The 17,703-nt window shown below is 44.8% G+C and overlaps 1 long non-coding RNA gene across 1 annotated transcript; it reads left to right on the top strand.

Moving 5' to 3' along the window:
- Nucleotides 1–386: 386 nt before the first annotated feature.
- Nucleotides 387–17,103, top strand: LOC116359268 (uncharacterized). Its single transcript, XR_004206631.1, has 3 exons — nt 387–726; nt 819–974; nt 16,359–17,103. It is a non-coding gene; the product is annotated as an uncharacterized LOC116359268 (long non-coding RNA).
- The last annotated feature ends 600 nt before the right edge of the window (nt 17,104–17,703 follow it).

Here is a 17,703-nt window from a genome sequence, read left to right as displayed (position 1 = left end):
TATCCTTAGTGCAGTGGGCAGCTGGGAGGAGGTGCTCTTATTCTCCATGGACTTTACAGTGTCCCAAAAGATAGTGTTTCCACACAACCATATCTCCATGTCGGTCATCTGTGCTAATTAGTTATCTAGCCTAGCGTGTCTGTTTAAATGTAACTGTGGCGAAAGTGTAGTTCGTCAACTGGCACACACAGTTTATGGATCTGTGCAGTAGGCTTAGTGTATCGTTTTTATTTTAAATATTATTTCTCACTGATATGAAGGACAAGGAGCATATGTTTTGAAAACCGTTTTGCAAGTGATGATTATTGATGCTCATAAACGTTAAAGCACAATGTCGGAATTGTAGTTCACACACATCCAACAAAGTGCGAAGCTAACTGCTGAAAACCCAACAGATAACAAGGGTTTTCAAGAGCTACAGCACCCTCCAGCTGTGGGGAGAGTGATGTCATCATGTTCGATGCGTTCAAGTGGAATGTGCCACCGGTAGCGATCAGCGTGGATTTTGGACACACTCACACCCGGCTTTCTCTTCAACTTCATGAAATCTACTTGAATACGATTCTGTGTTATAGTACTGCACAATTATTATTTTTTCGCAATAACTTGGAGGCTTCTCTGACACAGTGTACGCTAAACGAACCAAGAAAAGGACACAGCATGCTGCGTGCGCTACTTTTCTTTCATCCATAGGCTACATTTGCTTCAGAAGTTTTCTCCCCAAATGTAAGCGACGGCAAAGGTGTTTTTGTACGTTTCTTTGGTTGTTCATGCACTTTTACGTGTTGTACTATTTAGTATTTTTTCCTACAAAACAGACCAACAGTTCCATGGACGATATTTGAGAAAAGCGGATGGTCTCCATTACGGAATACAATTGGCGACTGAATGAATTGAGGCCAAACACAGAAAGGAAACAGTTGATTCCGCACTACGAACTGAAATCATTCGGATTCTTTGTCGCTATTCACGTGGTAAGTGTCATCACAGTTAATTGAGTATCGACTGCCTACAATTGGAAACATTGTGTCAATGTAAATAAATACTGATTATTATGTAGCATTTGTGTTACACCACTACCTCATTTGCACACACTATATAGACTTTTTCTACGGTATTGTTGACTGTATGTTTGTTTATTCCATGTGTAACTGTGTTGTTGTATGTGTCGAACTGCTTTGCTTTATCTTGGCCAGGTCGCAGTTGTAAATGAGAACTTGTTCTCAACTAGCCGACCTGGTTAAATAAAGGTGAAATAAAACAAATAGTTCACTGACCGACATTTTGACAGGTTACTTTATGTGCACGAGAGTGCCCCAGCTTCTAGATCAGTAGAATGTGATGTGACATTCTGATTCAATTTCTCTCCTTCCTTAAATCCAAATGAAAAATCGAAGCCGTGTGTCTAGAGGCAGGGTATAATAAGCTTTCTTATACAAAGCAGATTGTGATCTGATTACATTCATTCAAGCTTTCTTAACGTTTAACTGAACCAAACACTTCGGCCTAATGGCTTGCTGTCTTCAAGGTATATTTGGTTTTTCATGCAGTGGCTGGTGGACTGGGAGTCTTCTTCTTGAGGGCCACGGTGGACTATAAATGAAGCAATCGAGAAGGCACATGATCTGTCTGTAAACATACTCCCTATTAGACAGTTTCATTCCAAAAATACTTTTAAACATTTTGTTTTGTATCACAATGACACCTTCCTTTTATTTCCATTACATGAGCAGTGAGGTAATGGATCTTAACCCGCTGCATAGCCTAACACATATTGCTTAACTTTGTTCCTTGTCTCCAGATGTGCAAGCTTTCCACATTGCTGGCTATGTTTGACCATAGGCCACCATCCCAGACTTTAATAGCAGAGATGCTGAGGCCACCTGGACTATTTACATTGACCCCCCCCCCCCCCCCTTTGTTTTTACTCTGCTGCTACTCGTTGTTTATTATCTATGCATAGTCTTTTTACTTTAGTTTTTACTTTAGTTTATTTAGTAAATGTTTTTTTAACCAACAATGCAGTTCGATAAATAGAGTTAAGGGTTTGTAAGTAAGCATTTCACGGTAAGGTCTACCTACACCTGTTGTATTCGTCACGTGACAAATAACATTTGATTTGATTTTGATTTGCTCTTAGCTGTTCTCAACTACACACACACACACACACACATCATTTCTATCTGATACACTGGCATTTTGAGATCCAATATTCAAGGCCACATTAAGTTCAACCAATCATGTGTATCCTAATCATGCCCTATTGACCATTGTGAAACACGTGTCACATAGGTGCCCTTACTAAATCTCCCTGGTGTCTGAAAGTGAAAGCAGCCTATACTCTACTGGTGTGTGTGTGTGTGTCAGGATCAGCCGGGGCCATGCCATCTATGCGTGATTTATAATCCCTGTGTTTTAACAGATTGCATCCAAGCAGCTCAATAATTGTGCCATCCCATTCCCTGCAGCAGTGAGATGATGGGTTGTATAACCAACCATACAGCTGAGCATTTGGACTGGGTATTGTTCTTAGACATAGTCCGTTGATCTCAATGTGATTTAGTGTGGAGGGACACATGGGTCCATTGCTTTCCTACTCATTTCACAATCTCTGGGAAAAGCCACTGGCCTTTATTACGGTCTCTTGCATTTTCTCATCCTCTTAATGCATGAGTGATGTCTTCTTCTCTGCTCTTCTGCACGTGTGTTTTGGCCTGGAGAGCTTGGTTGTGTTCCCCTGTTCAGACGTTGCGTGCATCAACCAATGGTTGCGTGTCACATCATCGACTGTGCCGTTTGGCACCAGATTGCTATAACATATCATGTGGTAAACTGATGCCTATCCAGGCGTTGTTAGATCTGGCACACCTGGGCAGAAGAACTCTCCCCTCATCTCTCTCTCACCCCTAACCGCACTCTCTCTCACCCCTAACCGCACTCTCTCTCACCCCTAACCGCACTCTCTCTCACCCCTAACCGCACTCTCTCTCACCCCTAACCGCACTCTCTCTCACCCCTAACCGCACTCTCTCTCACCCCTAACCGCACTCTCTCTCACCCCTAACCGCACTCTCTCTCACCCCTAACCGCACTCTCTCTCACCCCTAACCGCACTCTCTCTCACCCCTAACCGCACTCTCTCTCACCCCTAACCGCACTCTCTCTCACCCCTAACCGCACTCTCTCTCACCCCTAACCGCACTCTCGCTCACCCCTAACCGCACTCTCGCTCACCCCTAACCGCACTCTCGCTCACCCCTAACCTCTTTATTTTTCTCACTCTCTTCTCCCCTCTCACTCACCCTTTTCCCCTAACCTCTTCTTCCTCTCTTTCACCCCCAACTCTCGCTGCTCCTATTTATGGCAGCCAGTATCACTCACTATGATTAGGTGGTTCATGTTGTCTGTATGTCCAGTCCAATCCTGCTAATGCAAATGTGTTAGGCTGGATTTGTTTGGCCTGAATTCTAACTTGCCTACAGCTGAGGTATAGACATGGCTAATGGACTGATGAAAATAAGAGGATCCGCTCTTGCTCTTGCAGTCACTTCTCTCTATTCTTACATACAGTAATTATGAAGCATGTTTTACTAGTTGAACGTCTACTGCCTAAGTAATCAGCACTTACTGGGCCTTTACAGTTCATATCTATTTCTGCAGTCGGTCAGGCACTACATCTCTCCATTTAGTCTAATACAGTTCATGTCTATTTCTGCAGTCGGTCAGGCACTACATCTCTCCATTTAGTCTAATACAGTTCATATCTATTTCTACAGTCGGTCAGGCACTACATCTCTCCATTTAGTCTAATACAGTTCATATCTATTTCTACAGTCGGTCAGGCACTACATCTCTCCATTTAGTCTAATACAGTTCATATCTATTTCTACAGTCGGTCAGGCACTACATCTCTCCATTTAGTCTAATACAGTTCATATCTATTTCTACAGTCGGTCAGGCACTACATCTCTCCATTTAGTCTAATACAGTTCATATCTATTTCTACAGTCGGTCAGGCACTACATCTCTCCATTTAGTCTAATACAGTTCATATCTATTTCTACAGTCGGTCAGGCACTACATCTCTCCATTTAGTCTAATACAGTTCATGTCTATTTCTACAGTCGGTCAGGCACTACATCTCTCCATTTAGTCTAATACAGTTCATGTCTATTTCTACAGTCGGTCAGGCACTACATCTCTCCATTTAGTCTAATACAGTTCATGTCTATTTCTACAGTCGGTCAGGCACTACATCTCTCCATTTAGTCTAATACAGTTCATGTCTATTTCTACAGTCGGTCAGGCACTACATCTCTCCATTTAGTCTAATACAGTTCATGTCTATTTCTACAGTCGGTCAGGCACTACATCTCTCCATTTAGTCTAATACAGTTCATGTCTATTTCTACAGTCGGTCAGGCACTACATCTCTCCATTTAGTCTAATACAGTTCATATCTATTTCTACAGTCGGTCAGGCACTACATCTCTCCATTTAGTCTAATACAGTTCATATCTATTTCTGCAGTCGGTCAGGCACTACATCTCTCCATTTGGTCTAATACAGTTCATATCTATTTCTACAGTCGGTCAGGTACTACATCTTTCCATTTTGACTAATAACATCAATATCCCGTTCCTCTTTTTCACCAGTTGTGCAACATGCTGAGAGGCAGTTTCATCATTCAAAGAGTTGAAGCAAAGCAACCCCTCCAGATGACTAATAGTTCATTCATCCCTCGTATAAATGTTAAACTAAAGGTTTTTCTTCAGTTGAAGTTGAACTGTTTTTTTTTTATCAAATGAGTTCACATCATCTGTCTAATCTCACAAACATTCACATTTGAAATATATATGCATGATTTGTTGATAGTTTATAGTTGATATTCTGAGGCACACTAGCTAGCGTTAGCTATGGCAGAAAGACATGGAGACTCCTCCTTTCAGCAAGTCCAGATTAACTGCCTGCCTCACTATAGTGTGACTGAGTCTCCTGCTGGAATGAGGCATGCTGGGGCTCTGAGCTCGGCTCCATTCCACTCCTTTGTAAATAAAGCTTTTGTTTTTTGGGGGCAATAGGCGTCCCACTTTCTGCCTTTCTACCCAATCACAGCTACAGACTGCAGCTTCAAATATTGCTCAACACACAGCTGACTGCTTGAACAGGAGGGACAACCCTTTTCCTCTAGTTGTTGGGAAATGTAGGCCCTGTGTCCTGGTAGTTGGCTGCTGGCAGCAGAACACTGTCCGAGGGTCCAATTAGAATGAGCAGGTATCATTTCTAGTTGACCTCTTCCCCCCCACTTGTATATGACAGATTCATCACAACATTTATTCCATGGCAAACAAGGCAGGAGGACAAGTGGGGGACAAAGTGATTATTAATCATAACAGAATGAGCAGTTTCACTGTAAGACTCTACACAGCCACAGATAAAGGATCACACCATCCCACCACCTTTCCTCAGAAAGTGTTCCTCTGTGTGTGACTGAGGCCGTCATCAGTAGCAGGCCTCTGACTTGATCCCATAATGTCTCCACGCCCGTTGTTCTCTACTTTGTTCAGTTAGTTTCAGGGGGACTGTTTAAGAAAGAGTTGCATTACTTTGGAGACGTGCCCTGAAATATAATAACAGGGAGCAGACCAGAGTTCCTGTGGAAAGTCTGACACCTCGGAATGAGCTGACGGAGAAAAACCCATTACAGAAACTACGTATGGCCATTTGTCATTCAGCTAGCTATTAATAGTCAGGCAGGCTAATGTATCTAGTTGAATGCATCATTTTTCTGGTGATATAAGTAGGCTACTTTGTCATCAAGTCAGACCTGTGTCCCTGTTGAGGTTGTTTTTCCTCATATCAGGTGTGTGTCCCAAATGGCACCCTATTCCCTATATAATGCCCATAGTGATCTGGTCAAAAGTAGTGCGCTATATAGGGAATAGAGTGCCATTTGGAACACAGCCCAGGTGCTAGTTGGAAAAGAAGTTGACTGTTTGAGTGTCTATGGGTCAGCATGTGTTTGTTTGTTTCCAATGAGGGTCAGTGGAATACATGATTGGATTTCGGCCTACTCTAGACGTGACAGTAAATTGAATAGATTGTGCTGATCTCGGATGGGGCTGTAGTCCTGGTAGAGGGAGGTCATTACACTGAAAGGCTGTTATGTTCTTAGTCTGGTTCAGACAGAGACCTCTGGTATGTCTGCATATCATTTACCATGTCAATGTCTTCCAAGTTCTTTGATTTTTAATGGTTTTGTTGGGTCCCCATTAGTCTACGTCAATGGTGACAGCTAGTCTTACTGGGGTCCAACATATAACGGAATACATCACTGTCAAAATACTTTACAATTTAGTTCATCAAGATAACTGGTGTTTATTACTGGAATGGTCTCAGTGCAGCCTGGTTCTAGATGTTCTGGTGTTTATTACTGGAATGGTCTCAGGGCAGCCTGGTTCTAGATGTTCTGGTGTTTATTACTGGAATGGTCTCAGGGCAGCCTGGTTCTAGATGTTCTGGTGTTTATTACTGGAATGGTCTCAGGGCAGCCTGGTTCTGGTGTTTATTACTGGAATGGTCTCAGGGCAGCCTGGTTCTGGTGTTTATTACTGGAATGGTCTCAGGGCAGCCTGGTTCTAGATATGATTTTATATTCAGCCAACTTCTCTAACTTTGGTTCCATCAGATATGGGACCAGGCTAGTCTCTGAGTGCATTGAACATGTTGAGAGGATCATTTAAGGGACTCATTATTTTATATCCTTCTAGTTGCCAGTGTCTATCATTTGAGGACCAGTAGAGACATTTAGTCATGTAAGACAAACACAAGTGGATTCAGAAGAGGTCAATAACGTTGTCACAATGTGTTGTGTGTTCTAATCAAATGTATTTATAAAACCCTTCTTACATCAGCTGATATCTCAAAGTGCTGTACAGAAACCCAGCCTTAAACCCCAAACCGCAAGCAATGCAGGTGTAGAAGCACAGTGGCTAGGAAAACACAGTGGCTCCCTAGAAAAACCAGAACCTAGGATGAAACCTAGAGAGGAACCAGGCTATGAGGGGTGGCCAGTCCTCTACTAGCTGTGCTGGGTAGAGATTATAACAGTACATGGCCATTAAGGCCAGATAGTTCGTCAAGACGTTCAAAGATGACCAGCAGGGTCAAATAATTATCCCAGTGGTTGTGACTGTTGAGCTGTTCTCTAGGGTGTTGTGAACCTTGTTTAGATTAAACACAATGCCCTCGTGCCACTTTAAAGAGTTTCCCCTACAGTGAACTCAGGACCTGGTTGGCTGCAGGTAGTGTCCTGCACGGGTCAGTTCTTCTGGAGCTGCAACCACCCCACACGCAATTAATTGTTCCTAGTTGATCCATGACCTGCCAAATAACATTGGTGTAATTGTTTTTATTACTCTAGAGTAGTAGGTTATTATTCCCTTCCCTGAATAAATGAATTCATCTGCATGTCTATTCAACATTTGGATAAAAGGAAAGCATGCTATGCCAGGTACGTAGTCCAAATTCAGTTCCCCCGACAGGCAGTGCTGATGTCTCTATCCTGTATCTCTCTATAACGGACACAATCCGATTCATTCAGAATCACTAGGAGACTTTGCAGCATGTCTTAAAGCAACAGCTGACAGTGTCCTCAAGGGGTGTTGCTTTCTATGACTGTAATTCCTCCATGAAATAACCTGCTGGGTCTTTGAGTCCACAGCAGGGTTGGGCTCAAATTCAATTCATTCAGGAAGTAAACTGAAATTACAATTCAATGATTGAAAAAGGGTCATCTAATTTTAATCATCTCAATAAGTTGAAAAGGAGAAGCTATTCATGTGGAAAGATTTTAAATGTGTGTTTTTAAAATTCATATCACTGAAATGAATTAGAATTGAGCCCAACACTGGTCCACAGTGCAATGAATGAGAGGGTTGAAAGCAAATCTCTTTTGTGATCACGAGTCCTTTCTGAGAAGCTCTGTCTATGGATTTGTATTGATTTTATGGCTAGGGAGTGTCTGTCATGGGGGCAGTGTGTAACCACTCAGCACCAGATGGGAGATGGTAGGTGGTTATCATATGACATATGACCCCTTAAGGTCATAACACAATACAACCCCTGGGACGCCTTTGTCTCCCGGACCTTAATTTTAGGGTTGTCACGGTACCAGTATCACGGTACCAGTATCACGCTACTCACAAGTATTGTGGCAAAGAAACAAAGCTTGAAGTGGATTTAATTTCTTGAGAAAACAGCATGATGTTGTCACCTATAGTCACATTTAGTTTATTTTGCAAGCTATAGCATCCACAATTTTACATAAAGTAGGGTTTTATCAGACCGTAGAGTTTATTCTGGTATTTTCTTTTTTGTCATGGAAAATCTGGTATCGTAGTATAGCGATACTGGTATTCATTTCACCTTTAGATGTATCTCTATGATGTTTGTTGTGTCTACATCAGCCATCTGTCTGGACTAGATCAGTCCATGTGTGGGCACTGTCATAGAATCTCATTCTGTTGGCACGGTTACATGTTCTGTGTTGTCTTGTCAATGTTTTATTAGCCACTGTCTGCTGCTCTCAGATTATATATCCTCCTCCAGTCATGTTGGTGTGTCATGGTGTGAGCAGCATTCTGTCATGGGTCATAGCCCAGGAACATTATGGGTGGGGGTTTAGACACTTCTGTGTTCTAGTTGAATCCCCATTGGACTGGTTGAACTAAAAAGTGCGTGATTGTTCAGCTGCTGTATCTAGTTATGTTGTACAGTCTTTTATACCACATGAAAGGGTAGGCTGGGCGTGGTGCGAAGCCCTGGGTTGGCGTGGTGCGAAGCCCTGGGTTGGCGTGGTGCGAAGCCCTGGGTTGGCGTGGTGCGAAGCCCTGGGTTGCAAGTACTTGAAAAAAATGTAATACTTTATCTGTGTCTAGAGCTTTCCTGACTTAATGAACCAATAGAAAAAGTCCCAAAACTGTAAACCCTGCCCAGGTCCTAACTTTAGGTCTAAATGGTGACTGGGCTTGGGTTTACATTGCCCCATCAGGATTAGAATGGACTGGGCCAGATAATGTGTTGTTTTGTTTACTCTGTAATGTAAAGATATTGTACTTTATTTATTTATTTTTCATTATTTAGACAGCGATGTGGATCTTGAGCGATGGCCTCAGTGGGGTATCGGAGTGACTGAGGCCTGTCTCTTCTTGGGTTTCAGTTCTACAGCTGATATCTCAAAAACTTCAGGCAGAGTTCAGCATAGGGAACAGGTTACAGACATCGGATATATCCCAAATGGCACCCTGTTCCCTTTGTAGTGCACTACTTTGACCAGTGTCCTAATATAGGGAATTGGGTGCCATTTGGGACACAGCCCCTAGTATACTCACCAGCAGCACTATATGTCACCTCTCTCACTACTTGTCACTCTGGTGTTTAGTGATGCACCAAAATTATTATTATTTTATTTAAATTTTACCCCCTTTTTCTCCCCAATTTCGTGGTATCCAATTGTTAGTAGCTACTATCTTGTCTCATCGCTACAACTCCCGTACGGGCTCGGGAGAGACGTAGGTCGAAATGACAACCCAACCAAGCCGCACTGCTTGTTTGTACAGATGAAGGTGGTACCTTCAGGCATTTGGAAATTGTTCCCAAGTATGACCCAGACTTGTGGAGGTCTTGGCTGATTTCTTTTGATTTCTTCTTGATGTCAATCAGAGGCACTGAGTTTGAAGGTAGGCCTTGAAATACATCCACAGGTACACCTCCAATTGACTCAAATGATGTCAATTAGCCTATCAGAAGTTTGCACTGCAGCTTTGACATCAGTTTTTAACATTGGCGTTAAACTAGACATCGGGCCGATACCGATGTTGGCATTTTTGCTAATATCGTCCGAATCCGATATGTTTACCGATATATCGTGCATCCCTACTTGTGTTACTAAGTGTGGCCTGAGGCTAACGGTCAATGAAGTACGGCCTTGCAACTCCCAATGTGCTTTCCAGCTATCGCTAAGTGGTGCCGGGCTGGTCAATGGAACTTCTGGGGAATGCTAATGTGGAGCAGTTTGTTTGTGTAACACAGAGAAGTGAAGTCCCAGTGTAGTTTATGGGCTGTGTGTCCTGTTGGAGAGTTATTGTGTGGGTGCTGATGTTCCAGAACCATCAGACTGGAACAAATCCTTTCACTAAACAAACAGCATGGTGTGGAACACACTTTTTCTGAGAGAATTCCTGTACTGATCTCACTCTCTGCACTCTTGATAACAATCCTGACCTTGAGTCTGTGATCCAAGCTGCCTGACCCATGTACTGAGAGTCAGAGTAACTGACAGAGAGGTGTGTTTAAAGTGCCAGGCTTGGTCATCCATCTGTGTTATGTCCCTGGGGTTGTCCAGGCTGTCATAAAGGTAATGGACTGGGACAATGTGTTTTAGAGGGAGTAGATGAGGCATCATCACCACATGAAAACAGGGCATTGAGTTGAATATTGATTCATTGAGTAGAGCAGACATTTCCCCCTGTGTGTGTGCGCGCATGTGTGTGTTTTGTTGATGACGTTTACACTAAAGAGTCAGCTGCAGGATCCTGCTGCTGTGCATCTCTGGCGGTATCGCTGCTGCGCCCAAACACACTCACGTGTGTGTGTATTCAGTATGTGTAGACAGCTATAGCAGCAGGGATGTCTGGCACAGCAGCACCGGCCCTCTGAGCTCACGGCCCCCTAACATACAGGCTGATGATACCATTGTGATGTGATCAGTGTGCGCTTGGCTCGGCTTTCCCAACGTGGAGGCTCGCTGCCCGGGCTCAGTGTGGCTGCTGACGAGGGGAGGGGTACAGGCTGTCTGGCCCACAGAGTGTGTATCCCAGATAGCACCCTATTCACTACGTCGTGCACTACATTTGACCAGAGCCCTGTGGGCCCTACCTGCACTACTATGTACCACATGGGGAATAGAGTGCCATTGGGGACAGTTGCTACATCGCCCTCCAACCAAGGTGTGTGTCTGTTCTCCTTCCCCGGCACCTGTAAATATCCTCCTGTAAATGAGTGTCTCCCTGTATTTATATTTCTGGTCAATTTACTGATTTTATATAATTCCTTATTATGCAGCAGTGTTGAGAGTGGACCTGCAAGTAAGCATTTCATTGTACTGTGTACCATGTTTATCCTGTACATATGACAAATAGACTTGGGGGGGGTGTGTGTGTGTGTGTTAGAGTGTTGGTGTTGTCATGGGGATCTATCCAGAGGTCTCTTGTCTGGCACCAGGTCAGTAACCTAATCCACCACACTGACTCCACAGTTCTATCAGGTCAGTGACCTTAGCCACCACACTGACTCCACAGTTCTATCCAGTTTGTAACCTAATCCACCACGCTGACTCCACAGTTCTATCAAGTCCGTAACCTAATCCACCACGCTGACTCCACAGTTCCATCGGGTCAGTAACCTAAGCCACCACGCTGACTCCACAGTTCCATCAGGTCAGTAACCTAAGCCACCACGCTGACTCCACAGTACTATCAGTGCCAGGCGAGCTTCTCAGACATCTTCTATGTTCTTCTGTGAATATGCACAGTGCCCATATGACCCACCCATCACTCATGTGTGGATCCTTGATGTCAGACCTCTACATCAAAGAGCTGTGCTTTTATTTGTCACAGTTCGATTGATGGCTCTATAACCAAATAGTCTTAAAGAGGTCATAAATATTCAGTAGGATTTGAATGTGAATGATATTGAAAGCCCTCCAACTACCTTGTGTTGTCCAGTATGTTAGTTGTGTAATGTATTATGAGTGGTGTGTTCATTCCCAACGCTCAGGCTCTTCATCTGATTGTATTATGCCCTGGTTTCTGGGGTTGTTGCGTCATATCACATGACATGTGAGAGGTAGAATAATATTGCATGCTTTGTAGAGGTCACGTTACAATGGCAAGAGCCTTTAGTGGTAGTTTTAAGGGCTTTCAGTCATCTGTTGCTGGGAGCTGTGTGTGTGTGTGAGAGATCTGCTTTCACATACACACCTGTATGATGACCTCAGTTGACCCTTTGTTCAGGTTTAGCAGCTGAATTAACAGCAAAAAATAGTGACAAGTAATGGCACAGCCTTGTCTACTGCATATAAACTCAGCAAAATAAGAAACATCCTCTCACTGTCAACTGCATTTATTTTCAGGCAACTATAACATGTGTAAATATTTGTATGAACATAACACGATTCAACAACTGAGACATAAACAGAACAAGTTCCACAGACGTGTGACTAACAGAAATGTAATGTGTCCCTGAACAAAGGGGGGGGGGGGTCAGAATCAAAAGTAATAGTCAGTATTTGGTGTGGCCACCAGCTGCATTAAGTACTGCTAGTGCATCATCTCCTCATGGGCTGCACCAGATTTGGCAGTTCTTGCTGTGAGATGTTACCCCACTCTTCCACCAAGGCACCTGCAAGTTCCCAGACATTTCTGGGGGGAATGGCCTTAGCCCTCACTCTCCAATCCAACAGGTCCCAGACGTGCTCAATGGGATTGAGATCCGGACTCTTTGCTGGCCATGGCAGAACACTGGTAATCCTGTCTTGCGGGAAATCACACACAGAACGAGCAGTATGCCTGGTGGCATTGTCATGCTGGAGGGTCATGTCAGGATGAGTCTGCAGGAAGGGTACCACATGAGGGAGGAGGATGTCTTCCCTGTAACGCACAGCGTTGAGATTGAGCTTGTTGTCATTGCAGGCAGTCTGATGATGCTGTGACACACCGCCCCAGACCATGACGGAACCTCCACCTCCAAATCAATCCAGCTCCAGAGTACAGGCCTCAGTGCAACGCTCATTTCTTCGACGATAAACGCGAATCTGACCATCACCCTCGGTGAGAAAAAAACGTGACTCGTCAGTGAAGAGCACTTTTGGCCAGTTCTGTCTGGTCCAGCAACGGTGGGTTTGTGCCCATAGGCAACGTTGTTGCCAGTGATATCTGGTGGGACTTGCCTTACTACAGGCCTACAAGCCCTCAGTCCAGCCTCTCTCAGCCTATTGCGGACAGTCTGAGCACTGATGGAGGGATTGTGCGTTCCTATTGTAACTCAGGCAGTTGTTGTTTCCATCCTGTACCTGTCCCACAGGTGTGATGTTCAGATGTACCGATCCTGTGCAGTTGTTACACGTGGTCTGCCACTGCGAAGACGATCAGCTGTGCATCCTGTCTCCCTGTAGCGCTGTCTCAGGCGTCTCACAGTACGGACATTGCAATTTATTTCCCTGGCCACATCTGCAGTCCTCATGCCTCCTTGCAGCATGCATAAGGCACATTCACGCAGATGAACAGGGACCCTGGGCACCTTTCTTTTGGTGTTTTTCAGAGTCAGTAGAAAGGCCTCTTTAGTGTCCTAAGTTTTCATAACTGTGACCTTAATGGCCTACCGTCTGTAAGCTGTTAGTGTGTTAACGACCGTTCCACAGGTGCATGTTCATTAATTGTTTATGGTTCATTGAACAAGCATGGGAAACGGGGTTTAAACCCTTTACAATGAAGATCTGTCATGAAGTTATTTGGATTTTTGCAAATTATCTTTGAAAGACAGGGTCCTGAAAAGGGGACGTTTCTTTTTTTGCTGAGATTACCAGGTCTGTCCTCAAACAGTACAACTACAGCAAGATGTAGACTGGATACATACTATATTTAACACGTTTCAATGTTAACATTGAAGTAACTCACATTTCCCCAGTAAGCTCCCATGTCTACTCTTGTTTTCTCTGGCAGAGCTCACAAAGGGAGGCAGCAGCCTGACCCAGCAGGTCATAGTGAACAGTACCTGGGAGTGGCTGATCTATCGCTGTGCATCACGATTGCAATGTGGGCTTATGCAAGCTGTAATGAAGTCAGTAAGGAAATGAACTGCAGCTTAGAATGGAAAACTAACATCACTCTTGGGTGGGGTTGGGATAAGAACTAACATTGTAATTCATTATATTTATTGGTTGAGTCTAGACTTTTAAACGTATTAACTTATCCAATGTAATTAGTAGAATCATCATAGCAGGTAGAATGATCATAGACTCATCTCGCTCAAGTGAATAGAAATGTTGTGACTCAATTTAGTCTTGATAGCCTGCAGGAGTAGAGACCAACAGAGCCTCCTGCTTTAACCTGACCTCTGCTTTAAGTACAGACAACAGGGAGAAATAGAGGAGGTAAGGAAAGGAGGGAAGTAAAAAGCAAAGTGGTCTGCTATTTATAGCAAGCCTTTCAACATCACTGGTCTTGAGTTCAGTCTGCGATATGTTGTGTAATGTCCCCTAACTAGCCAGTAACCTCTTACTGTATCTAGGTAGATATGGTGTGTAATGTCACCTAGCTAGCCAGTAACCTCTTACTGTATCTAGGTAGATATGGTGTGTAATATTGTCTGTAATGTCCCCTAGCTAGCCAGTAACCTCTTACTGTATCTAGGTAGATATGGTGTGTAATATTGTCTGTAACGTCCCCTAGCTAGCCAGTAACCTCTTACTGTATCTAGGTAGATATGGTGTGTGATATGAACATGTGTTGATGTGTAGTGTATATATCTTTGAAAGAGACTTTGGTCTCAGCATGACCCCCTGTTAAAATAAAGATGAAATATATCAGCTATTTGATGCTCTGTGATGTTTAAGAGGTCATTGGCAAAGACTTCCGACTTTGTTTCCCCCCCCCCCCTTCATTTAATCACTTTTAATTTTCAGGTTAGTTTGTTTTGCCGCGTTTACACTGTCCGGTCCCGTGATCAGCTGTGTGTTGTAGTGCGCATGTGAATGCTTGCCAGTATTTACCGTGCACAGGGGGATGTCAGGCACCTTGTGTTGTTTGGTTTGGAATGAAGCCTATGCATGGAATTAGATCATATATTGTTGATACTAGTAGACTAAGGTATATATCTTTTTAGATTTTGGACCCTTCCTGTGTTTTGCTTGTTTTGTCAGTATTTTTTTGTCAACTGTAATGTTGTATTACTTAGCCTATAAAAAAACTCTACCTGATTCTGCACCTTTTATTTTGCCTCCTGTTGTTTCATGGTCATCTAAAGGCATCCGCATGCTTCTTCGATGAAACCGTTCAGAAGAGTTTGCAAATATTATGGTGATGTTTTTGTTCGTTGTGAACTTGGGTAAGGGTTTTGTTCGTTGTGGACCCGGGTAAGGGTTTTGTTAGTCGTGGACCTGGGTAAGGGTTTTGTTAGTTGTGGACCTGGGTAAGGGGTTTGTTAGTTGTGGACCTGGGTAAGGGGTTTGTTAGTTGTGGACCTGGGTAAGGGGTTTGTTAGTTGTGGACCTGGGTAAGGGGTTTGTTAGTTGTGGACCTGGGTAAGGGGTTTGTTCGTTGTTCGGGGGCACAACTTTTTTTCTCAAGGCCAGACAAAGTTCAGGAGCCGACATGTGCATGTCCCTTCGTCCATGATTGGTCAACTGTAAGGATTCTTCATTAAAGTATATGTTGTCGTTCAACGAGAGACTACTAGTTTTCATGCACACTTTTTTATTGAGAAATACTGCACCCAACATCCTAGATGTGGCGGCTAGCTACCAGCCGAACTGAAGCATGCTGACGCCTTAAGACCAACAGACATGTTACCTTCTTCACAACGTGGCTTTAAGTTTATAATCATTTCCTACATTTAATGAAGTATTTTCTCATTTCACACTGTTGATGTTCTGTTTCTCAGTACTAGCAAAACTGGGACAGGGAGGTTGAACATCTTCTCTGCATCACTGCATCCTAAGATGAATAGAAATGGTTTTTTATTTGATTTTACTGTCCCACGTTATCTTGACATTCTCACAGCTTAATATCAGTCTTGTAACTTCTTCTGAAGTGTGAAAAGGACATCAATGCTTTTTCTGTTATGTCTTACCAGTCTCCCAGGTGGTTTGATAGGGCTATAAATACTCAAACGGACTTCTGCAAGCACCAGACAGTAAAAGAGAAAGTTGAGGCCCACCAACATTTATGTTCTGAGTGGAAAACGGGTCCTTCCGTCCTTCACCCCTCCCATAGTACATCCTGCTGACTGCTACCCGTCTTACATGGCCCCGTTCCATAAACGAGCCCTAGTCCATAACTCCTAGCCCCTATAGGCCCTAACACTTAGGCACTTGTTTATATACATGAAGTTCCTCGAACTGAGAGGTTGTTTCTGAACAGAGCCACAATAGAGGCTGGTTATTTTCCCTCCTGAACCAGGAGATACAGTGACCTGCTGTGACCTGACCTGCTTTCCTATTGATTATTTAAACCTCTGTCCTGTGGGTCCTTTTGAATTTGCCTGGCAACCCAATTCATGTTTCTCTTCTCTCCTCCCAGGTTCCGTCTACAGGAAGTGATCTGGTCTGGTGGTGGTGTAGTCGGGTGTGGTGTGGTCCAGGGTGTATAGCCGCTGCTGCTTCTCTCCCTCCACCTGACGCCCTTTGCCCGCTGCTGCTTCTCTCCCTCCACCTGACGCCCTCTGCCCGCTGCTGCTTCTCTCCCTCCACCTGACGCCCTCTGCCCACTGCTGCTTCTCTCCCTCCACCTGACGCCCTCTGCCCGCTGCTGCTTCTCTCCTTCCACCTGACCCCCTCTGCCCGCTGCTGCTTCTCTCCCTCCACCTGACCCCCTCTGCCCGCTGCTGCTTCTCTCCCTCCACCTGACCCCCCTCTGCCCGCTGCTGCTTCTCTCCCTCCACCTGACCCCCCTCTGCCCGCTGCTGCTTCTCTCCCTCCACCTGACCCCCCTCTGCCCGCTGCTGCTTCTCTCCCTCCACCAGACGCCCTCTGCCCGCTGCTGCTTCTCTCCCTCCACCTGACCCCCCTCTGCCCGCTGCTGCTTCTCTCCCTCCACCTGACGCCCTCTGCCCGCTGCTGCTTCTCTCCCACCACTGCCCATGGCACATACTGCTCTCCTGTGAATCTCATCCAGCAAGCTGGACACCACAGCTTCGCACCACAACACCTCTGCCTCCAGCTCCGCCCCTCCCCACAGGGAACCCTCCAATCCACAGCCAGACTACCCCAGCGTGCACGGCCCCCGCCAAGAGCAGTATGTGAGTGAGGTCGCGCCCCCCGATGACGTCACCACCGTCTACAGAGATGCCGGGACCATCACTGGTACGTGCAGCACAGCCCTGACAGTAGGAGACTAAATCCAATTCTGATTGAGAGAAAATGGCTCTGACTTGTCTTGAATTCAGTGTAACTGAAAGCCATAAACAGCCTCCACTGCATTGTTTATGGATTTCACTGATGGCATAGGGCCCTGGTCAAAAGTAGTGCACTATATAGGGAATAGGGTTCCATTTGGGATGTACGGTCTGGATAAACTACACTGCAGGAAGAGAGAGAGCGAGAGAGAGGGCAACATCCGTTACACTGAAGCCTGCTATTGACAGGTATAATGCAGCTGGAAGGTAAACAAGTGAATGTAAACCCTCTCGATGCTTCTGTCTGTGAATAGAAATGAAAAGTGGCTTCTCAAGATGTAAGAATAAAGTTGTGGCGTCAGTGTTTCAGTCCCAGGGGACTGGCAGGGATCATGCCCAGCAGATAGCACAGCCTCGCAGAGCACAGCGCTTCACTGAGCAGAGCAATGCAACCCAGCAGTCCCTTTGTGTGGGTATCGGGGGAACCAACCCAGCAGTCCCTTTGTGGTGTGGGTATCGGGGGAACCAACC

The sequence above is a fragment of the Oncorhynchus kisutch genome, unplaced genomic scaffold (assembly GCF_002021735.2).
Source record: "Oncorhynchus kisutch isolate 150728-3 unplaced genomic scaffold, Okis_V2 Okis02a-Okis13b_hom, whole genome shotgun sequence".
Classification (NCBI taxonomy): domain Eukaryota; kingdom Metazoa; phylum Chordata; class Actinopteri; order Salmoniformes; family Salmonidae; genus Oncorhynchus; species Oncorhynchus kisutch.
This window is presented reverse-complemented; position numbering and strand designations above follow the sequence as displayed.